At 44.2% G+C, this 20975-nt stretch overlaps 1 long non-coding RNA gene across 1 annotated transcript in view; it reads left to right on the top strand.

Annotated features, from left to right (window-relative positions):
- The window catches only part of LOC142150038 (uncharacterized), a 75788-nt gene extending 57460 nt beyond the window's left edge, over positions 1 to 18328 (top strand). Inside the window, exons 2-3 of the long non-coding RNA XR_012690983.1 lie at positions 17008 to 17031; positions 18246 to 18328. This is a non-coding gene — a long non-coding RNA (uncharacterized LOC142150038). The remainder of the gene's footprint in view (positions 1 to 17007; positions 17032 to 18245) is intronic.
- Positions 18329 to 20975: the final 2647 nt, after the last annotated feature.

The following is a 20975-nucleotide window of genomic DNA, read 5'->3' as shown; positions in this document are numbered from 1 at the left end:
TCTCTCACCCCCTCTCCCAGCACCCCCTGGCTCTCACCCCCTCTCCCAGCACCCCCTTTCCCAGCACCCCCTTCCGCTCTCTCACCCCCTTCGGCTCTCACCCCCTCTCCCAGCACCCCCTGGCTCTCTCACCCCCTCTCCCAGCACCCCCTTCGGCTCTCTCACCCCCTCTCCCAGCACCCCCTTCGGCTCTCTCACCCCCTCTCCCAGCACCCCCTCTCCCAGCACCCCCTTCGGCTCTCTCACCCCCTCTCCCAGCAGCCCCTGGCTCTCAACCCCTTTCCCAGCACCCCCTTCCGCTCTCTCACCCCCTTTCCCAGCACCCCCTTCGGCTCTCTCACCCCCTCTCCCAGCACCCCCTGGCTCTCACCCCCTTCGGCTCTCTCACCCCCTTTCCCAGCACCCCCTTCGGCTCTCTCACCTCCTTACCCAGCACCCCCTTCGGCTCTCTCACCCCCTCTCCCAGCACCCCCTGGCTCTCATCCCCTTTCCCAGCACCCCCTCCGGCTCTCTCACCCCCTCTCCAAGCACCCCCTGGCTCTCACCCCCTTTCCCAGCACTCCCTGGCTCTCACCCCCTTTCCCAGCACTCCCTGGCTCTCACCACCTGAAAATCGCGGGCACCCCCGCCCGAAAATCGCGGCACCCCCGCGACCCCCCCCCCCCCGAAAATCGCGGCACCCCCGCGACCCCCCCCCCCCGAAAATCGCGGCCCCCCCGCGACCCCCCCCCCCCCCCGTCTTCAGTAAAAAAATAAAAAAATTAAAAAAGACAGGAAACTCACCAGTGTAACTGGCTGCACAGCATAACGGGGGAGGGAGCTGGGGAGCGCGCAGCAGAGGAGGCTGGTTCCTCCAGCCACCAAGAAGACAGGGGGAGTCGGGCCGGCCCATATAGCCATCGGCCCTTCTGGCATTTGCCAGAAGTGCCAGATGGCCAGTCCGGCCCTGTTTGGGACCATGCTCCACTTCTGAACTTCTTCATAACTGAACGGATACATACATTCTAATCTCATTAAGTAAGATTGATGCTTTTCCACCTGTGCACATTCCTTATGAATAAGTTATTTCACCACCTGTGCATGAACATGTACAGGGAAGGCTCTACCTGTTCTATAGCCATTTTTAAAACAAAATGTATGAATCTCTGTGGAATTTGTTTCTTCATCCATACCCATAGATTTGTATATATGCTTGAGCGAAATCTCTACATTGTCTGAATTAAAAATCCAGGTGTCTATTTAATCCCTCTGGATTTATTACTAGAGGAAACTTTTAAATCCCCTGGAGAATCACTTTCTGACTGAGAGTATCTCTCCTTTAAATCCATGCTTGTCTGAGACTGTGCTATCTGTAACCCTTGAATAACATCCATATCTTCCTTAGTCACAAAAGTTTACTTCATCCAGGCTATAATATCCTTTTTCTGCTGAGGGAGCTGAGTTTTTCCCTTGGATTGTTGTGCAAAATAACCCTTCAGGCTGTTGTAAAAGGCTTATCACAGGCTCCAAAAAGAGTACTGAAAGGACAAGAAATTACTAACTAAAATGTCACGGCTGACGGCTATTGACATAAACTTGTAGAACAGGTGGTAGAGGTCTTCGCCTTTAGCAGCCGCCTTTCCTGTAGAGCTTGTTGCGCTCACAGGTACTCAGATGCCCCCAAGTCTTATGCTCTGCGTAGTACAAGTTTATAGATATAACCATAGTGCAGGCAAGGGGATGATGGCAGGAGATACACAAAGTCAGAGACAGGCCGAGGGCATAGGGCATAAGCAGGCAGCGAGGTGAGGTCCAGGAAAAGTTTCAGGTCCGGCAGAAAAACAGGATATCCGAGTCACAGGCAGAAGTCAAGGTCACCAGCAATGAATCACAGTCCAATAACCAAGCCAAGGGTCATACACAAAGGGGTCTATCCAAAAGCACAAAGTACTGGAGCAGGTCAGCAGCCAGGGAAATGAACGCTATAACCGACAGGAAGGCTAAGCCCTCCCTGCCTTAAATACCTAGACTGCCCAATCAGATCTAAGAAGGTGCTGAATGACTTTAACCAGCCACCTGAGGCTGTAGAAACATATTTAATCTAATTAATTTATACTGCTCCTGCGCCCGGCAGTCTCTAATGCTGAGACGAGGAACTGTCAACGAGAGCATCTCAGCCGTTGCCACGGTGATGACCAGGACCTGGAAACCGGAAATGGCATCCCAGCTGTTGCTATGACAGCTAGGACACAGGCAGGAAAGACGAGCCACGGATCTCCGCGTAACAGTACCCCTCCCTTGGGGAGGGGTTTAAAGAACCCCAACATGCTGGTTTGTTGGGAAATTATTTGAAAAATTCTCTAATGAGCTTGCTGACGTATAAGCGCCTCTGCGGAACCCAGGATCGTTCCTCCAGGCCACGACCCTTCCACTGTACCAGGAAATGGATTTGCCCCTGGATCTTTTTTGAGTCAATAATTTTTTTCCACCACAAATCCTTGATGATCCTCCAAGTTAACAGGTTGTTATTATTATTATTATAATTTATTTGTTAGGCGCCACAAGTTATCCTCAGCGCCGCACACAGTACTAACATTAGACTACACAGGGTGAAACCATACAGAACAATGAACAAAAAGTACCAATACTTCAGAAACTCTGGCTAGTCATATGCAGTAAAGACGGAGTGGAAGAACAGGTATGGAGACAGGAGGGGAGGGGGCCCTGCTCATATGAGCTTACATCCTAAGGTAAACAGACCAGGCACAAGAGGAGCCAGTTGAGGCAAGAGGAGAAAAGGGGAGGACAAGCAAAGTGAGGAGATGGGGGTTAAGTAGATGGTTGGTAGGCTTTGAGGAACAAGTGAGTTTTGAGTGCACGTTTGAAGGAGCACAGAGTAGGAGAGAGACGGATGGAACGAGGGAGGTCTTTCCAGAGAAGGGGGGCTGCACGGGAAAAGTCTTGGATTCTGGAGTGGGAAGAGGTGATAAAGGTGGAGGAGAGGTGGCGGTCGTTGGCCGAGCGCAGGGAGCAGACAGGAGTGTGAATGGAGAGGAGGTTAGAGATATAAGGGGCAGTAGAGTTGGAGAGAGCCTTGTAAGTGGTGGTGAGGAGTTTGAAATGGAATCTGTAGGGGAAGGGGAGCCAGTGTAAGGCAGGGCAGAGAGCGGAGGCAGATGAGGAGTGGCGTGAGAGGAAGATGAGTCTTGCGGCCGCATTGAGTATAGATCGGAGGGGGGAGAGACGGGAGTTGGGGAGGCCAGTGAGTAGGAGGTTACAATAATAAAGGCGGGAGATGATGAGTGCGTGGATGATAGTTTTGGTGGCATCCTGGGAGAGAAAAGGACGGATGCGGGCGATGTTGCGTAGTTGGAAGCGACAGGCTTGGGCAAGGGAATGAATGTGGGGGGCAAAAGAGAGAGAGGAGTCGAGGGTGACACCCAGGCAGCGAAGTTGGGTGACAGAGGAGATGGTGGTGTTGTTGACGACAATAGAGAGGTCATCGTGGGATGGGAGTCTGGGCGGAGGAAAGACAATGAGTTCAGTTTTAGAGATATTGATTTTGAGAAAGCGCTCGGACATCCAGGAGGAGATGGTGGAGAGGCAGTCGGATACCCGAGCGAGGAGGGTGGAGGAAAGATCAGGAGAGGAGATATAGAGTTGAATGTCATCAGATTGAGATCTCCATAAGTAGCCTAGATTTGCATGCAGGGATAGCACGCTTCAGGAGAGAACAATGGTGTCACAAGCCGCAGCGGTACGCCGCATCCTGTCATGAACTAGCAGCCGGGCGTGTGTTTTAGTTTCTGTGCTCTGTTATTATCATTGTGGCATAGATGTAAGAGGTGTAGAGACAGCCTCCAACACCAGGGGGAGCTCTCATATGATTTAAACTGGTTCACTTATATTTTTATACATGCTTCCTGGTTATGTTATTACCTATGCTAGTTCTAGCTAGTAATTAATTAGCTGCCTCCTGAGGCTGATTGTCAGCCCTATCCTCCTCTGTCCTCATTGGTTCTTAGTACTATTTAAGGCAGTGAGATCAGAGCCTCACTACCGGTTATAGCGTCCTGTTTCAGTACTGCTGCCTGCTCCTTTGTCCCTGTGTTTGGTGTTTAACCTAAGATTGATTCTCTGTGTATGACCCTTGTCTGTTCCTGGATTCTGAACCTGTACCTCTGACCCTGATCTACTTCCTGAACCCAGATCTTTCGCCTGTCCCTGGATTCCAAACCTGTGCCTGTGACCTCTGACCCTGGTTTGTTCTGTGGATACGCTGTCTGCTGCCGGCACCGACTCTGCCTGGACCCCACGCTACTGTCCGCCATAACACTCCTGGGTTCTCCTTAGCCAGTACACAACTCTCGACCCTCTTTTAGTCTGCGGCCAAGTCTGTCCCCACCACTAGGGGCTCCAGTGAACACCAGGCTTTCGGAGCAGACTCCGGGTTTTGTTGTACCGGCTGGAGGGGTTCCTAACAAATGGAAAGTGTTCAGAATTCTAAGAGAACGGGGGAAGCTTTAACCTGAAAATGACAAGATTGACCTATTTAATAATAGAAAAAGGTCCAATGAATCTAGGGCCAAGTTTCTTACAGGGTTGTTTGAGCTTGATATTACAAGTGGAGACCCAGACCTTTTGACCCACTTTAAAAGAACAAATTCTTCGGTAGCAGTCTGCAAACCTTTTAGACTGGAAAGAGGCCTGTAGTAAAGCAGATGTGGACTTCTCATCCTGGAATGAGAAGCCGTGGAACGTATCTCCGAGAGACCAGAATAGTTGAGAGAGAACAAGGAGTTGGGCCTTGGATGGAAACCAAAATTGCAGAAAAATGGAGAGAAGCGGGTGGAGGAATGACACGAGTTATTATATGCGAACTTGGCCCACGGGCGCAAAGATGACCAATTGTCTTGAAATTCAGAGGTATAAAAGCGAAACTGTTCTAAAGATTGGTTAACTCTTTCAGTCTGTCCATTGGACTGAGGATGATAGTTTGATGAGAGGCTGATGTTAATCCCAAGGAGGTTACAGAAAGACTTCCAGAATTGGGCCAGAAATTGGGAGTTGCGGTCTTAGACAATATCATCAGGTAAGCCATGAAGACGGAAAACAGGCTATATAAAGAGTACAGCCAGACTGTGAGCACTGGGAAGCTTGGTCGATGGAATAAAATGGGACATCTTACTGAAACAGTCCACTACTACCCAAATGGTGTTGTTTCCTGAAGAATATGGCAGATTCACAATAAAATCCATTGACAAATGCATCCAAAGTTTCATAGGAGTAGACCAGGGCATAAGCGGGCCTAAGGAACAGCTTCTGGAAGTTTTGTTTTTTGCGCAATCTTCACATGAAAGAACAACATTTTCAATATCAGAGAACAAAGAAGGCCACTACACAGAGTGCAAAAGAATCTTAACAGTTCTGGAGATACCCGGATGCCCGTCAGACTTGTTCTCATGGGCCTCAGAAAGAACTGCTCTTCGCAGATGAACTGGAACAAATAGGCGCCCTGCTGGAGCTAATTTCTGTAATTGATGAATGGTATTACCTAGGTCTTGGGTCAAACCAGCGTGTATAATGGAACAAGGAATAATGGGTTCCGGTTCTCCAGCAGATAACTAGTAAGGAATGAAGCTTCTAGACAAGGCATCCAGCTTGGTATTCTTGGATTCAGGTCTAAAGGTAATGGCAAACTTAAAACGAGTGAAAAATAATGCCTACCAAGCTGGTCTGAAGTTTAACCGTTTACCAGCTTCAATGTACAAAAGATTTTTGTGATCAGGGAAGAGGAACAAACAGTGACGCCACTATTGAAAGACCCACTTAATTGCCAGAAGTTCTCGGTTGCCTAGATCATAGTTAACCTCAGCAATAGAAAATTTGCACGAAAAGGATGCAATTTATGGTCGCAGGGATTCCTCTAGGATAGGACAGCACCAGCACCTACCTCGGAGGTGTCTACCTTAGTATGAATGATAACTCTAGATTGGTATTCTTTAGGACTGGTGCAGTGGTGAATGCCCTCTTGAGGTCTTCAAATGAGGCTATGGCCTCCAGTGGCCAGTTGTTGGGATCCACCTCTTTGCGGGTGAGAGCTGTAATGGGAGCCACCAAATCAGAAAAGGCTCATATGAATCTCCGGTAATAATTTGCAAAGGCCAGGAATCTCTGGATAGCTTTTAGATTAGTAGGGCGTACCCATTCCAGAATGGCTTGGACTTTGCTAGGATCCATAGAGAATCCATCGGGAAAGATTGCATATCCGAGGAACCACACCTTCCGAACTTCCAACTCACATTTTTCAAGTTTGGCAAAGAGGTGATGCTCCCTAGGTCTCAAGAGGACCTGTTTGGCATGGAATCCATGCTGTGGCAGAGACTGAGAATAAATCAGGATGTCATCTAGGTACACTACAACTAGAGATGGGCGGGCTCGGTTCCCCGAGATCTGAACCCACCCGAACTTCGCCTATCCGGTACTCTCCCGCCCGTTCAGAATCTAAATCGAGGCAAAACGTCATTGTGAAGTATTCGTATTTCTGAGCTCGGTTCTTGCGAGATCTGAAAAGCATAAATACCCGCCTCCACAGCAATCCATCGCCATTTGACAGAGGGAGAGAGCAGGGTTAGGTCCCAGTGTCAGGCGCCGTCCCTGTGCTGTGTCCGTTACACAGGGACGGAAGCCTGCTTCCTCCGACTAGCGCCTGGTTGCTAGACAACCAGACGCACCTCCGGGTAGGCGGCGGAAGCGGGTCCCGTTGCCTAGCAACAGGACGCTACTAGCAAACTCTGGCGGTGGTAATCAGCATCAGCACCGCCAATAGGTAGCCCTGCCCCCTTATACTATTTATAGCCTGCTCTGGCACCTAGTGGGTGCCAGAGTATTAGGTCCCTAATCTCCAGCGTTCCAGTGTGTTTATTCTTGGTGCTTTCTGTGTATGACCAGGCCTGATTCTGACTACTCCTGCTTTCTGTGCTCCTCGTGAATTGACCCAGGCTACGTTTGACCATTCTGCTATCTCCAGCACTCCTGATATCTGACCCGGCTAAGCTCTTGACTACAATTACGGATTCTCCCACTGGCATCTCCTGACTTCACGGCTTGACGCGGAACGCCTGACACCTCTTCCATCCTATCACTTCACTGGTTGCTCCCTATGAGGACCGCGACCTGCGTGTCTCCCGCAGCAAAGTCCACACTCCCTTGCGGGGGTTCCTGGCGAACACCTGGGACACGTTAGACTCCGCGCCTCTTTGGTGAGTAGTGTTGAAACCAGTAAGCTGAATATTCCTGAGTTTCGTGACACCCAGGCTGTATTAGAGCAGGGACAGAGCAATAATTGTACACCTTATTTTTTGTATTATTCTTTCATTTATAATCTATTCAATTCTATTAGCAATTGTTAGAGCAGGAAGAGAGGATATTAATGGAGGCTTATGTCACGGGCACTAGGAGTTCTACCCAGGATTCACCAGATGATAATGCTTACCAGAGGGGCGGGGTTTACACAGCGATCCTCTGGGCAGTAGGGTGAATAGTAGGAATGTTATACAACAGCAGGTGGAGAGAGAATGTCAATGGAGTAGATAGGAGTCAGCGAATCGCAGCTATAATGGTAGGAAAGTCAGCGACTTGCAACTATAGTGAAAGAGGCAGGTATCAACCAAGGAGAGCCGGGCGGACGTGAATAGGTGAAAGAAGGTAACGGGAGAGTCAGTGGTCTGCGGATAGCAAGTTGTACCACTGTTGTGATGAGAAGACTTGTCCAGGTGCAGGTAGGTAGCGGGAGAGTCAGTGGTCTGTGGATAGCAAGTTGTACCACTGCTGTGATGGGAAGACTTGTCCAGGTGCAGGTAGGTAGCAGGGAAGTCAGTGGTTTGCGGATAGCAAATTGTACCACTGCTGTGATGGGAAGACTTCTCCAGGTGCAGGTAGGTAGTGGAGGAGTCAGTGGTCTGCGGATAGCAAGTTGTACCACTGCTGTGATGGGAAGACTTGTCCAGGTGCAGGTAGGTAGCGGGGAAGTCAGTGGTCTGCGGATAGCAAGTTGTACCACTGCGAGGAGGTGAGGACTTGTCCAGGTGCGGATAAGTAGAGTAATAGTAATAGTCTATGGCTGTATGTATACAGCTGGAGAGCAGAGAAGCTTGTCCAAACAGATATGCAGGGTAACAGCTAATAGTCTATAGCGGGTATGTATACCGCTGCTGAGTAGAGAGGCTTGTCCAAAGCAGATATGCAGGATAACAGCTAATAGTCAATAACAAGTATGCATACCGCCGCTGAGTAGAGAGGCTTGTCCCGGTGCAGACACAGCAGGAGTACTGGGAGGCTGTAGCGGGTATGGGAACCGCCGGTGAGTAGAGCAGGTAATCCAGCAGGAAACAGAAGACACGAGCAGGACACAGGAAACATTTTCAGAGACTCACAGGGAGTGAGAATCAAGATCAGGCAACAATACAAAGGCCACAGGTGCCTTAAATAGGGAGAGGTGATTGATCCACCAATTAAGTTAAAAGCAAGGTCATAAGAGTTCAGGGATCCTGCACATGCGCAGTCCTATCAAGATGGCGGACGGCCGCGGCTCAGGACAGGTGCCGGCAGGAAGGAGAGAGAACCACGCACAAGAGCAGAGGCACTCACGGTCCGGTGAGTGACAGCTTATTTTTCAATTTTTTTGCACTACAAGTGCTTTGGGGTGTCCCATATTCTCTAGTGTTTTACACTAATTTTTCTGGCTGTCAAAAGAAGTCATATTTGTCAGCAGTATCTATCTAATACCATATTTTGAACTACAAGTGCTTTGGGGTGTCCCATATTCCCCAGTGTTTTACACTCATTTTTCTGGCTGTCAAAAGAAGTCATATTTGTCAGCAGTATCTATCTAATACCATATATTGAACTACAAGTGCTTTGGGGTGTCCCATATTCCCCAGTGTTTTACACTAATTTTTCTGGCTGTCAAAAAAAGTCATATTTGTCAGCAGTATCTACCTAATACAATTTTTTGCACTACAAGTGCTTTGGGGTGTCCCATATTCCCCAGTGTGAAACACTAATTTTTCTGGCTTTCAAAAAAAAAATCCTATTTGTCAGCAGTATTTCTACAATTTTTTGCACTACAAGTGCTTTGGGCTCATTAAAATGGATTCAGAGCAGTCCACATATGAGCAGAATCAGCAAGCAGGTGCTGGCACCAGTCCTGATGGTAGTGTTCCCAGTACGTTATCTAGTGAAGCCAATGTAAAAGTACATAGTCTATTTAAATCAGGGATAAAAACACACACCCAAAAAAAATTTACCGTGTTGAAGCGAAAAAGAAGTGTAACTGAGGAAAAGTTAACTAAAAAAAAAATTGCCAACATGCCATTCTACATACGCAATGGCAAAGAAAGAATGAGGCATTCGCCTTTCTCTATTAGTGGCAGATCAAAAATTTTTACTGAGCCTTCTTCTTCTACGATCTCTCGAGACCGTAGCAAGACCAAGCAAGAGTGTAGCCGGTGATATACCAATTGAGGATGCCACTTTGGAATTAGAAGAGGATGAGGGGGAGATTTGTGTAGGCGATGAGGGCGCTAATGATGATGTTAATGAGGATGATGCAGACAGATACCAAATTGCCTTTCTCAATTTCTATTTATGTTCTAGACTCTAAAACGGCTGAATAGTTTTCTATTTTACTCCTAGTGGAGAGGGGGTCTGATGCAGACAGATACCAAACTGCCTTTGTCCATTTCTTTTAATATTCTAATTTTACAGCCTATACAGGCTGCTTTTTTTCTATTTAATTACAAGTGGAGGGGGGGCGGGGATCATAGACAGCCACCAAACTACCTTGGTCCATTTATTTGTTATATTGTTCAGTCTATGCAGGCTGCTTTTTTTCAATTTAACTTCAAGTGGAGGGGGGGCGGGGGTCATAGACAGCCACCAAACTACCTTGGTCCATTTATTTGTTATATTGTTCAGTCTATGCAGGCTGCTTTTTTTCTATTTAACTTCAAGTGGAGGGGGGGCGGGGGTCATAGACATCCACCAAACTACCTTGGTCTATTTATTTGTTATATTGTTCAGTCTATGCAGGCTGCTTTTTTTCCTATTTAACTACAAGTGGAGGGTGTAATATACACCCAAAGACGATGGCTACATTGCCAATAATCAAAGATGGAGGAGGAAGACAACCAGGTTTATCTGTATAATTTGCAGGCAAGTGTTAGAATTAAGGACGGCCTACCAGGGATTAAACTGTTTGTTTCATAATTTATTAGCTTTAGAATTACCTCACTTATCTAAGAAACTGATGGAGCACTAAATTAGGTTATTTTAGATTAAAAAAATTGTATTTTTTTCAAAAATAGCAAAACAAAATCAAACAAAACCAAAACATGCAAGGGCGGTTTGGCAAAACCAAAACCAAAACACAACGGTAATCCAGATCCATAACCAAAACATGGGGTCAGTGAGCATCTCTAACTACAATGAACTGAAATCGCAGAGAACTTCATTGATAAGATCTTGGAAGACAACGGGCACATTACACATGTCAAAAAGCATGACCAAGTATTCATAATGGGCAGATTAAGCGTTGAATGCAATCTTCCACTCATCACCTTCCCTGATGCGGTTGAGGTTGAAAGCACCGTGTAGATCAATCTTGGTGTAGACAGTAGCATCTCTAAGTTGGCCGAACAGAACTGAGATGAGTGGGAGTGGATAAGTGTTTTTAATGGTGATCTTGGTTAATCCTTGGAAATCAATGCAAGGGCCTAGATTACCGAACACCCAGCTCCCATTGGGGATTTAGAAGGTATAATAAAACCTTTCTGTAGATTTTCCTCCACATATTCCTGCATTGCCTTAGACTCAGGATCAGACAATGAGTATAACCTTCCTTTAGGCAATTTAGATCCTGTAATCAGATCAATGGTGCAATCAAAGTCACGGTGTGGAGGCAGAGATTCAGTTGCCTTTTTGGAAAACACATCCTGAAACTCCCGATAAGGGAAAGGAAGTTGTTCAGGAAGGGGCTGCAGAAACCGAAGAGACAGGGTCAGACAATTTTGTGAGCAATGGGAACTCCAGCAGACAATCTCTCCTAAGCTCCAATCAATAACTGGGTTATGGAGATGGAGCCAGGGATGGCCCAGAATTAGAGGAACAGAAGGGCAGTTAACAAGATAGAGAGAGAGGGTTTCGGAATGAAGAGATCCTACTGTTACTCCATCTAGACCACAAACTGTGATTGTAGTGTTGATTTTCATTAGAGGAATCCCAAGAGACTTGGCAAAGCCGATATCTAAAAAATTCCCTGCGGCACCACTGTCTAGATGGCGGTGGAGCGTGATCCAAAGGCAATATGAGCAGGAACTAATAAAGCATTTTTGGAAGTAATAAACTGCAGACCTAGACGAATATCTTCCACATTCTCTAGGCGTGTTCTTTTCCCGACTTGTTGGGACATGAACGAAGAAAACGACCTTTGGTTCCACAGTATAAACAAAGACCTAAGGTACGTCTCCTAGTTCATTCCTCTGGAGAGAGGCAAAAAGCCCCTAGCTGCATAGGTTCCACAGCTTCCATAGTAGGAGGAGAAATGGAAAGGAGTGTACTTGCGTTAAGTGCTTCCTTCTCAGCTCTTCTTTCTTTGATGCATCTATCAACCTTTATAGCGTGTTGCATAAGTCACTCCAGAGAGATAGGTGAAGGGTATTGAACCAGATGTTCCTTAATTTGGTCTGACAAGCCTAAACAGAACTGACTGCGTAATGCAGGGTCGTTCCACTCGCTGTCAGTGAACCACCGCCGGAACTCGGCAAAGTACTCTTGAGGAGCGTCGGCAGGCACGGGCTGGGAGAGGGATGGCCGGGGGGCACACAGACGGCCGCATCACATGACACGGGATGCGGCCGCATCATTGATGACGCGGCCGCATCCCCTGTCGAGATGCGGCCGCCTGTGCGCTGACGCGGCCGAATCTGATGACATCAGATGCGGCCGCGGGAACAAATGTGGAATATTGCATCCCCCCGGCCCTAATAGCGGTCTGACAGAGCGGCCCGAGAGGCCGCTGCCCCCCGGGCCAGCCCGCCTCTGAGCGTCGGCATTGCTTTAGTGATCTGAGGTGGGACTCAGCAGATGCCACCCGATCCGGGTCGTCATACAGGAGACCTAAGGCATTGAAAAATGTATCCACTGATCTTAATGAGGGACTGTCAGAAGGCAATCTGAAAGCCCAGGACTAAGGGTCATCCTGGAAGAGCAATATTACTATTCCCACTCTCTGTTGCTCAGAGCCAGAGGAGTAAAAATAAAGTTTGCAGCTCTCCTTAAAGTTGCAGAACAAGTTTCTGTCCCCAGAAAATCGTTCCGGTAAATTCAACTTGGGCTCAACAGTAGGTGCCGGAGTGGCCTGTGAGGTTCTGGTGACTCTCTCTTGTACAGATAAGCGGTGCGACAGACCTTGGACCATCTGGGATAAGGTTTGAATCTGGCCAGCCAGCACCTGGGCTGGAGAAGTGTCAAGAAATGGGGTGCTACTGGACTGAGAACTTTTTATTCATTACCCATTCCTTACGGTTTAATGTACTTTTTAATCCATGGCCCAGTCTAAGTATATACACCAGAGCATCGGTGTATTATGTGTATTATTTTTATATGTTATTAGGTAAATTTTGCCCTTGCTATTACCTGCTATATTGTACATATTAGAAATATGCTATACTGTGTGAAAATAACAGGACAGCAGAAGTCATTTTGCTTGTGTTAGCTAATGTAATTACCATTTGTCTCAAATGTCGATTTTTAGGAGGTGCAGCTTAGATTTGGTTTGCAATCAGAACAATGTCTGAGTTAATTAGCTGGCAGCCCAAGTTAATTAGCTAGGTCAACAGGTAATCTGATAGTTAATTAGGTTAGAACTTCTAGATGATATGCAATGTGCCTCCACAGTAATATACTGGCTGAAAAAGCATTGGGAAATGTATTAATATGTATCAATATAAATATATCAAAATATATCACAGACTCAGAATGTGTAATGTTACAGATGCCATGTGTCAAATGTCTTGTTGTTCTTGAAGTGTCATTCCTTAATGTTATAGTGTAACCCTTTGTTTAGTGTCTTCAGTCAAATAGCTAATTGAGTCAAGCCATTTCATTGTATAATCAAGGTAACAGAGACAGTATGTCTAACAGATAAGTGTCTACTGTTAGACCCCTGCTGTAAAGGGGAGGATTGAGACATTTGACCCTACTCCTTCTGTATGCAGCCAGGAATATAAGGAGAGCAGAATGCCAAGAGAACTATTCTAGCTTGGAGGATCCTGGTGTACAATACATCAGCGAAAAGGACTCTGGACCAGGCATCGTGGTGCCGCTGGAGGAAACCCTACCAGGACAGGGTCTGTGTGAGCCAGTAACCCAGGCTGGGTGACACCATAACTGTCTAGCTAATCGGTATTGGTAATATCGCGGGAGGATAAGACTCTGAAAGCGACTGAGAATATTATTTTGGAGTGCTTACTGCAAGAGGCTGCTGAAGGATACATGCTACCAGTTACCCTGTATCTTGTGAACGTCTTGTGGTGTTGTAATAAAACCTTATTTTGGATATATTCTGGTCTACCCAAGTGAGTTGAATCCCACAGAGGGTAACTGCCATCTCAGCTAAGGGTGGAATCCTCACAAGAAGGATTTGTCCTGCTTTTATCCACGGAAGTGAGTTCTTCCAGATTCTTCACTGGCTGGTTGTAATGTCATGGCTAACGGCGATTGACATAAGCTTGTAGAACAGGTGGTAGAGGTCTTTAGCAGCCGCCTTTCCTGTAGAGCTTGTTGCGCTCACAGGTACTCAGATGCCCCCAGGTCTTATGCTCTGCGTAGTACAAGCTTATGGATATAACCATAGCACGGGCAAGGGGATGACAACAGAAGATAAGTGAAGTCAGAGAAAGGCCCAGGTCATAGGACACAAGAAGGCAGCGAGGTGAGGTCCAGGCAAAGGATTAGGTCCAGCAGAATGACAGGATATCTGAGTCACAGGCAGAAGTCAGGGTCAACAACAATGAATCACAGTCCAATAAACAAGCTGAGGGTCATACACAGAAGGGTCTATCCAGAAGTACAGGCACAAAGTACAGGAGCAGCTCAACAGCCAGGGAACTGAACGCTATAACCGGCAAGGAGGCTAAGCATTGCCTACCTTAAATACCTAGACTGCCCAGACAGATCTAAGGTGCTGAATTACTTTAATCAACCAACTGAAGCTGTAGAAATATAATTAATTTATACAGCACCTGCGCCTGGCTGCCTCTAATGCCGGGATCCAGAGCTGTCAATGAGAGCATCCCGGCCATTGCCACAGTGACGGTCAGGACCTAGAAACCGGAAGTGACGTCCCGGCTGTTGCTATGACTGCCGTGACGCAGGCTTGTAACAAAGTATTTATGCATAAAGAAACAAGCACGCTTGACTTATGGGCTTACCAGGTGAGGGTGCACTTCTGCTGCCAGATCTGATTGCTGCACACCAAACTGCTGAGGAGAAATGTTTCCTAGGGTAGGGAACACTTTAGAGTGTTACCAAGACCTCTTTCAGTCTGGTCTCCATCCTTTCACCCTGTGACGTATGATGCTGAATGTACACATGTGCAGACCAAATATTACTACCTGACCTACCTATTGTTAGAACCAAAAAAAAGTAGGCTGCTTTATATACTGTCTAGGGGCATTTTTAGCCTGCCCCTACCTAAATTAGAAAGGAAACCTTCCCACTGAATGACTGCCATAGAGTTTGAAGAGAAAAGAAAATTTCTATATTAGGTATAATAGTTCTCACAAGACAATTAAACATCAATCTGTGTTAGTGTGTAGTATGCTCTGTTGATATAATTATTAGACTAAATGAATATGATATGAAACCATACCTGACAAACCAGATTGCACTTATCTTAACGCAATGTAATTTATAACTCGGAAGGGTGCTGACAGAAAATTACAAATCCCAATTTTGCCAAATTGATGACAAAGATGATGAACGCCTAACAAAGAGCATATTGTCCATCTGCAATTTCCTCCAGTCATGATTTGCATTGAAAAGAAAAAAAATGTGATGTTGACCGGGATTGGCAGCCACATTGGGTCTATATAATCTGCAATTTGCAACAGTGGAGGTCTTCTTGTCCAGCAGAATCACACAGTATATGAAGTCTTTAAGGGGTATATTAATTAATGGCATTTTTATTCAAGACAAAGCCCATTGTTTTTTTTAAAAAATGGCATCAAAGCGCCAAGAATCAGCGGTTCATCAGAATCGCCACTTAGTAAATATACCCCTAAGACTTGATGGACCAACTTAGTTGTTAAGAGCTTCATTAAAACAGTGTGAAATTGTTAGCACTATATAAGGATTTGGGATTACTTAGAAAGCTAGAGCTACTTAAATGATATTCCTAACTTCTCATATATAACTATGTTATAGGGATTTTTTTAATTCTATATACAATACACTGGTCACAACAGTTTATATAGAGTCAGCATGTTTTGAATGAATGCATCCATTCTTGTGGATGAGTGATTTTATATGGTCATGGAACAGCTCCAAGGTGACATTTACGATCTATAGTAAATTTGACTTTCCTTACCCATGTTTATTTCCATATATGAATTAGTTACATGCACTTTTATCCTTTAACAAGTCTTCTGTGATGGAGAGAGTATTTTCTAATTATCATTATCCCAAGTCAGTAGATGCTACGCTCACCGATTGATCAAAATGTTGCTTTTAGTCTATACAAGAAGGAGCTATTAATACCCAAATTATCTGCTGTGTGATAGTTCCAGAACATTATCCTTTATTTATAAAACCTCAACATTTACCATAGTGCTTTGCAATCAGAGAATGTCTATTCATTCACTTCAATGCACACAAATGAGTTTCCAATTTACACTCATACTAGGGTCAATTTAGTGAGAAGCCAATTAACCTACCAGGACATTTTTGCACTATGGGAGGAAACTAAAGCACCCAGAGGAAACCTATGCATATACAGGGAGAGTGATTATCAGTTACAAAAATTTATAACAAGCCACCAATTTCCAAGCACAGTATATCATAAAAATCCAGATTACAGTAATTCTTATTTGCTAATCTTATGACTAACCATGGCTGGGCAAAATCGTCAATGACAAAGTGCCAATAATATATTCTGTCATGCAAGTATGCACTTTCATTTAAACAGTACTGCAGCTTTTCTTGTGCAGCTTGTAATGTAAAAATCCCTAACACAATAATATCTTAGCAGCAATTTGGTTAGTCATGCTTCTTTCTCCCCCACATTTGTTCTTAAACTACAGTTGTGACCATTTGAATAGAGTTCTGTACAGCTGTAAGTAGCTTAATCCACACTTTAGCAAAAATACTGGCTGCAAGCTATGATTAAAAGAGAAATATCAAGTACATCACAGAACATTTATCGGCTTTGTGATAATTCCTGCTATAATTGTTCACAGAAGGAGAAAGGGGCTGTTTAGGATGAACAAATGATTGGACCACACACAAACACATAATGATGCCAACAAGTTTATTAATTTCTGCATAATGTGAAGGTTTTTTTAAAAAAAATAAACAAATGAAGACTTTTAGAAAATTAAACTACCACTTTCAAAGAACCATGCTGCAGAGAGATCCAAAAGAATGTTGTTTTACATGGTGGAATGATATAAATTTGGTCATTAACAAGAGTCTACCAAAAACAAAGCAGCAAACTACATTAAGAGGCAGTTCTGTGCATTATTACTGTTACTACGCTGATCTCTGCTATCCACGTTAAAATTACCATAGTAATGGTAATAATGTGCAGCCCACGTTGTTCTTTAGAATTGAATCTGCCCCTAAATGTGAAGTTATGGGAGATGTATATAGGTTCTGCTCTTTTAAAATTGTAGTTAGAAATATTGACAACAAAAAATGTATCTAGTTGTATTTATTTGTATTTTCTTTTCTTTCTTTTTTTTTTTACAGGAAATACCTAGAACTTCTAAACAGGTAAGACATACCTCCTATGCAGAGGATTATTATTGTATACTCATTGTTCTAACCACTATCCTCTTTGGTAATATCAAATCCATTCAGACCCCTGAAGCACAAGGTGTTGAAGTTCACAACGCGTTCTGCCAATAACAGGTATAGTATGTGAGAACAACACCATTTTAATACATATGCCATGTCTAAAGAGGCGCAGCCACACCATGTTGACCACGCCCTCTTCGGTACACATTCCTTCTCCTACTATGTGGAGGGAAGGGCTCCAAATTCCTCTTTGGTGGCCCTGGAGGCATGTTCTGGTATCAGTAGCTGATGGGGAGTGCTGGTCATCTATTGCCATTTGGAGGCTCATGGGGTACCTTTTAGTAAGTTAGTTCTCAATTTACAAACACATGAATGCATGACACAATATATAGGGGCTCATTGTTTAGCGTTAGGACCACCCTATTAGCAGAAGCGCTGTGACGTGGCAAGTAGAATGGCAGCTCTTTTATTACTTCATAGCAGTGTGCTGGGGGAATTTTCTAAATAAATTATACGCCTATTTCTTGATAAAAGTTGTGGTATCCCCCTATGACTAAATTATTAATATTATTTCTCATATGATGTGTTCTGCAGGATCTTCTATCGCCATTTCTTAGATTTCCCTTTTACAACCTTTAATTAATTTCTCAGTTGTATGAAGTATCAGATACGTGAGTTTGCATCAGCGATTACCTCAGACCTAGATAGAGTTTATCAGAGAAAAATGGATTTTACTGTTTTATTGTAGTATTCTTTCAAAGACCTGTTTTATGACGAGTATTCTGGTCTTTTGCTATTACAATTTTATCCTGGTGAATAAAAAATATATATAAAATATTAATTGTATATAGATAAAACAAACCCATAGATTAAAGATTTTACAATATATACGGCAGACTACCCCCTACACTGACAAGAGCTAACTGTTTGGATAGGATGAGAGTCAATAAATGGTAATTTATTTTGACAGAGAATAAAATTTGTTTATGTAATATATAGTTGTATGCATATACTGCTGTTTTCCAATCACTTTACCTGCAGATTTATAAATGACAGGGTTATATTTCACTGTGTGTTATAAGCCTTTTATAATCACAAGTGTTGTCAGACAGATTTTTCATCACCATACATTTTCTACCTTTGCAGTGAAATATGGCTTTACCCTATGTATTTTCATGTTGGATTATTAGGTACTACTTGGATGCCCTTGAAGCTGAAGGCTGAAATCTCAGAGGATAATATGAAAACTACAATGTGTGGTATTTTTTACTTTTACTATTGAAAGTTATAATGCTCAAAACTAAGCGCTTGAACTGGTGGACATTTATGAAAACATTGTGCACAAAAAACTTGCTTGTAGCCAGAAAAAACATAGATTTTACTATATATGATTTCACTATGTCTATCTTGTGCCTTCGACACTACATGGCCAACTTCCTCATTCTGTGTCTCTTTACAGTGACAAACATTCTAAATTATTAATATAGTCCCCTGTGTGTCCTATTGAACGTGCAGACATAGGATTAATACATTTAACAGCTGCTGTGGGAAAATAGTTTTTTTCAGAGTTCAAATTCAAAATTAATGCTGAGACTTTTGGTTGACTTAATATGCCAATTAAATCAATAGTTCAAGTATCATTACTAGCTTGTTAAAATTTAATAAACTCACTTTTTCATTATGAATAGCAAGTCACTTTGCTAACTAGTTTCCGAAGTTGAAAAATGTCAGTTTAGAATTGAAAATTATATAGGCCTATAATTGGCACAGCGAGTGGTATTTTCTACAAGGTTTGGGAGCCACCATGAAATAAAAGTGCATCAAATATAGTATGCAACCAATGGTACCATATGATGTAATAACAGGTCACTAATGGTTGTGTAATGTCTCGTGTAATCCATCTAGGCCTAGGGCTTTACTGATTTAAGAACCCCTGAGATCTCTTGGTTTCAGTATTGGCATATGATTGTTCCAAACCGGTGAGTGTTTTTCAATAGCTGCTAGATGAAAATTGCTGTATCGTTCAAACGAACTAAAATATTAGATAAGTTTCTGTAGGATTCTCAAACACTTGGACAATTTTATTGCATATAATTGCTTTTGCCCTGTTCCCAGCTATGTTCACAGTGTTCTGGTTCATCAAGGTCACTTTCCTGACATCTGGGGGGCGATCAGCGGATAAGTTACTGTTGGAGGTGTGCCCCCTCCCCAATCTTCCTGGGGGTGTGTCTGAGGGAGGTACTTGCCTGTCCAGCTTCATATTGCTGGTGATTGCTTTTACTTGCTAGCTTTGTGGTCTGTACAGTATGCACCAGTTGATTCTTGACCTTTGGTGCTGTATTATGGTGACCTCTGGCTCCTGACACCTGGCTCTGCATCTCCATTCGTACAGATTCTTGAATCTGGCTTCTGATTACAGTGGTTTATGAACCACTGTAATCAGTGGGGGCCTCCATCTGCAGAATGCTACTCACGGGTAGCTCTACTACATACTTGCTCTCTGTTCAACACTTCTTCCATCCACACTGAGGGGCTCTGGGCCTGTGTCAGTAGTACTGCTATTCTTTCCGAGTGCATAACTGTTTCTTCTTTTTGGGCTGTTACCATCAGCCTGTCTGTATACTTACCTCAAGTGAACATCATTTATACCAGAGACTGTTTGCTATTGTGAATCAGTGTCAGAGATACTTCTTCATTACCAGTGACTGTCTACTGCCAGAGATTTTCTGCTACAGCGTGTATCTCCATATTATCCTGCACATCACTTTGCCAGTTCAGTACTGTGACTCTGTCTTTAGTCCCTGTCTGCTGCTAAGTTTCAAGAAGCCATCTTTTGTCGCAGCACAACATCATTCCTCTAGCCCAGGGTTTCCCAAACCCAGTCCTCAGGGCTCCCCAACAGTGCAGGTTTTCCATATCTCCTTGCTGGAGCACAGGTGTATTCATTACTGACTGACACATTGTAACAGATCCACAGGTGGTCCTAATTATGTCACATGTGATCCGGAAAATCTGCACTGCTGGGGAGCCCTGAGGACTGGGTTTGGGAAACCCTGCTCTAGCCAGTATATCCCCTAACAGAAACCATCACCTACTGTTAGGAACTATTTGTCCCAAGCTCATACACTAACCCTCTGAGTAGAATCGGGTCGGTCTCATAATGTCCCGCAGAGTACCTCTGGAATGGTCACAAATGCAGCATTACAGTTTTTTCCTTGCACCCTCTAGTGTAGGAAAATCTGTGATGTTGGGAAACCATGGTACCCAGAAATGTGCACAGCTGGACATCATGGTGATGTACCACAGATCATTTGTGCAGAATTGTATTGGCCCATAAGGGCCCTGTCATAATCCTTGTCATATTTTAGACTCAACTATAGCAGTGAATATGAATGTTTATGAATAAGTTAAATATGTTTTAACAACTGAAGAGAGAAGAGGCTGTCGCACCAGACTAGATAAGTAAATGTTCTAAATAACAAATTTACTACTCCATAAGAGGATTCAATTAATTTTACCAGAACTGGCACAATAGTACTGTAAGTGTTCTTGAACATGAGCTTTTGCTGGGGGGTTACATTTCTCTTGTGTTCAGTGGTACAACTCCAACATTCTCTTCTGGTCCACTAGAGACACTTGCTAGATATTATTTTAGGGACAAGAGCAGGATTATGAGATCACCCAGCTTTCCATTACACCAGAATTTCTATCTTTGTAAATCCCTCATCCAAACAGGACCCACTTCACCCCGCAATAATAATCGAATACTACTGCTCACACTAATTTTCCAGTTGATTTACAGAAGGACACTTTGTCCGAAATAAAATGCAGTTAGATGGTACAATATTTATCAAATTCATCATATACATTTCACAGCAATTATTGCACATGATCAGTCTGAAAGTATGTTGTGATTGAAC

This window comes from Mixophyes fleayi, chromosome 4, assembly GCF_038048845.1.
Source record: "Mixophyes fleayi isolate aMixFle1 chromosome 4, aMixFle1.hap1, whole genome shotgun sequence".
Taxonomy (NCBI): domain Eukaryota; kingdom Metazoa; phylum Chordata; class Amphibia; order Anura; family Limnodynastidae; genus Mixophyes; species Mixophyes fleayi.
The sequence above is the reverse complement of the archived record's forward strand: the minus strand, read 5'-3'. Positions and strand labels throughout refer to the sequence as shown.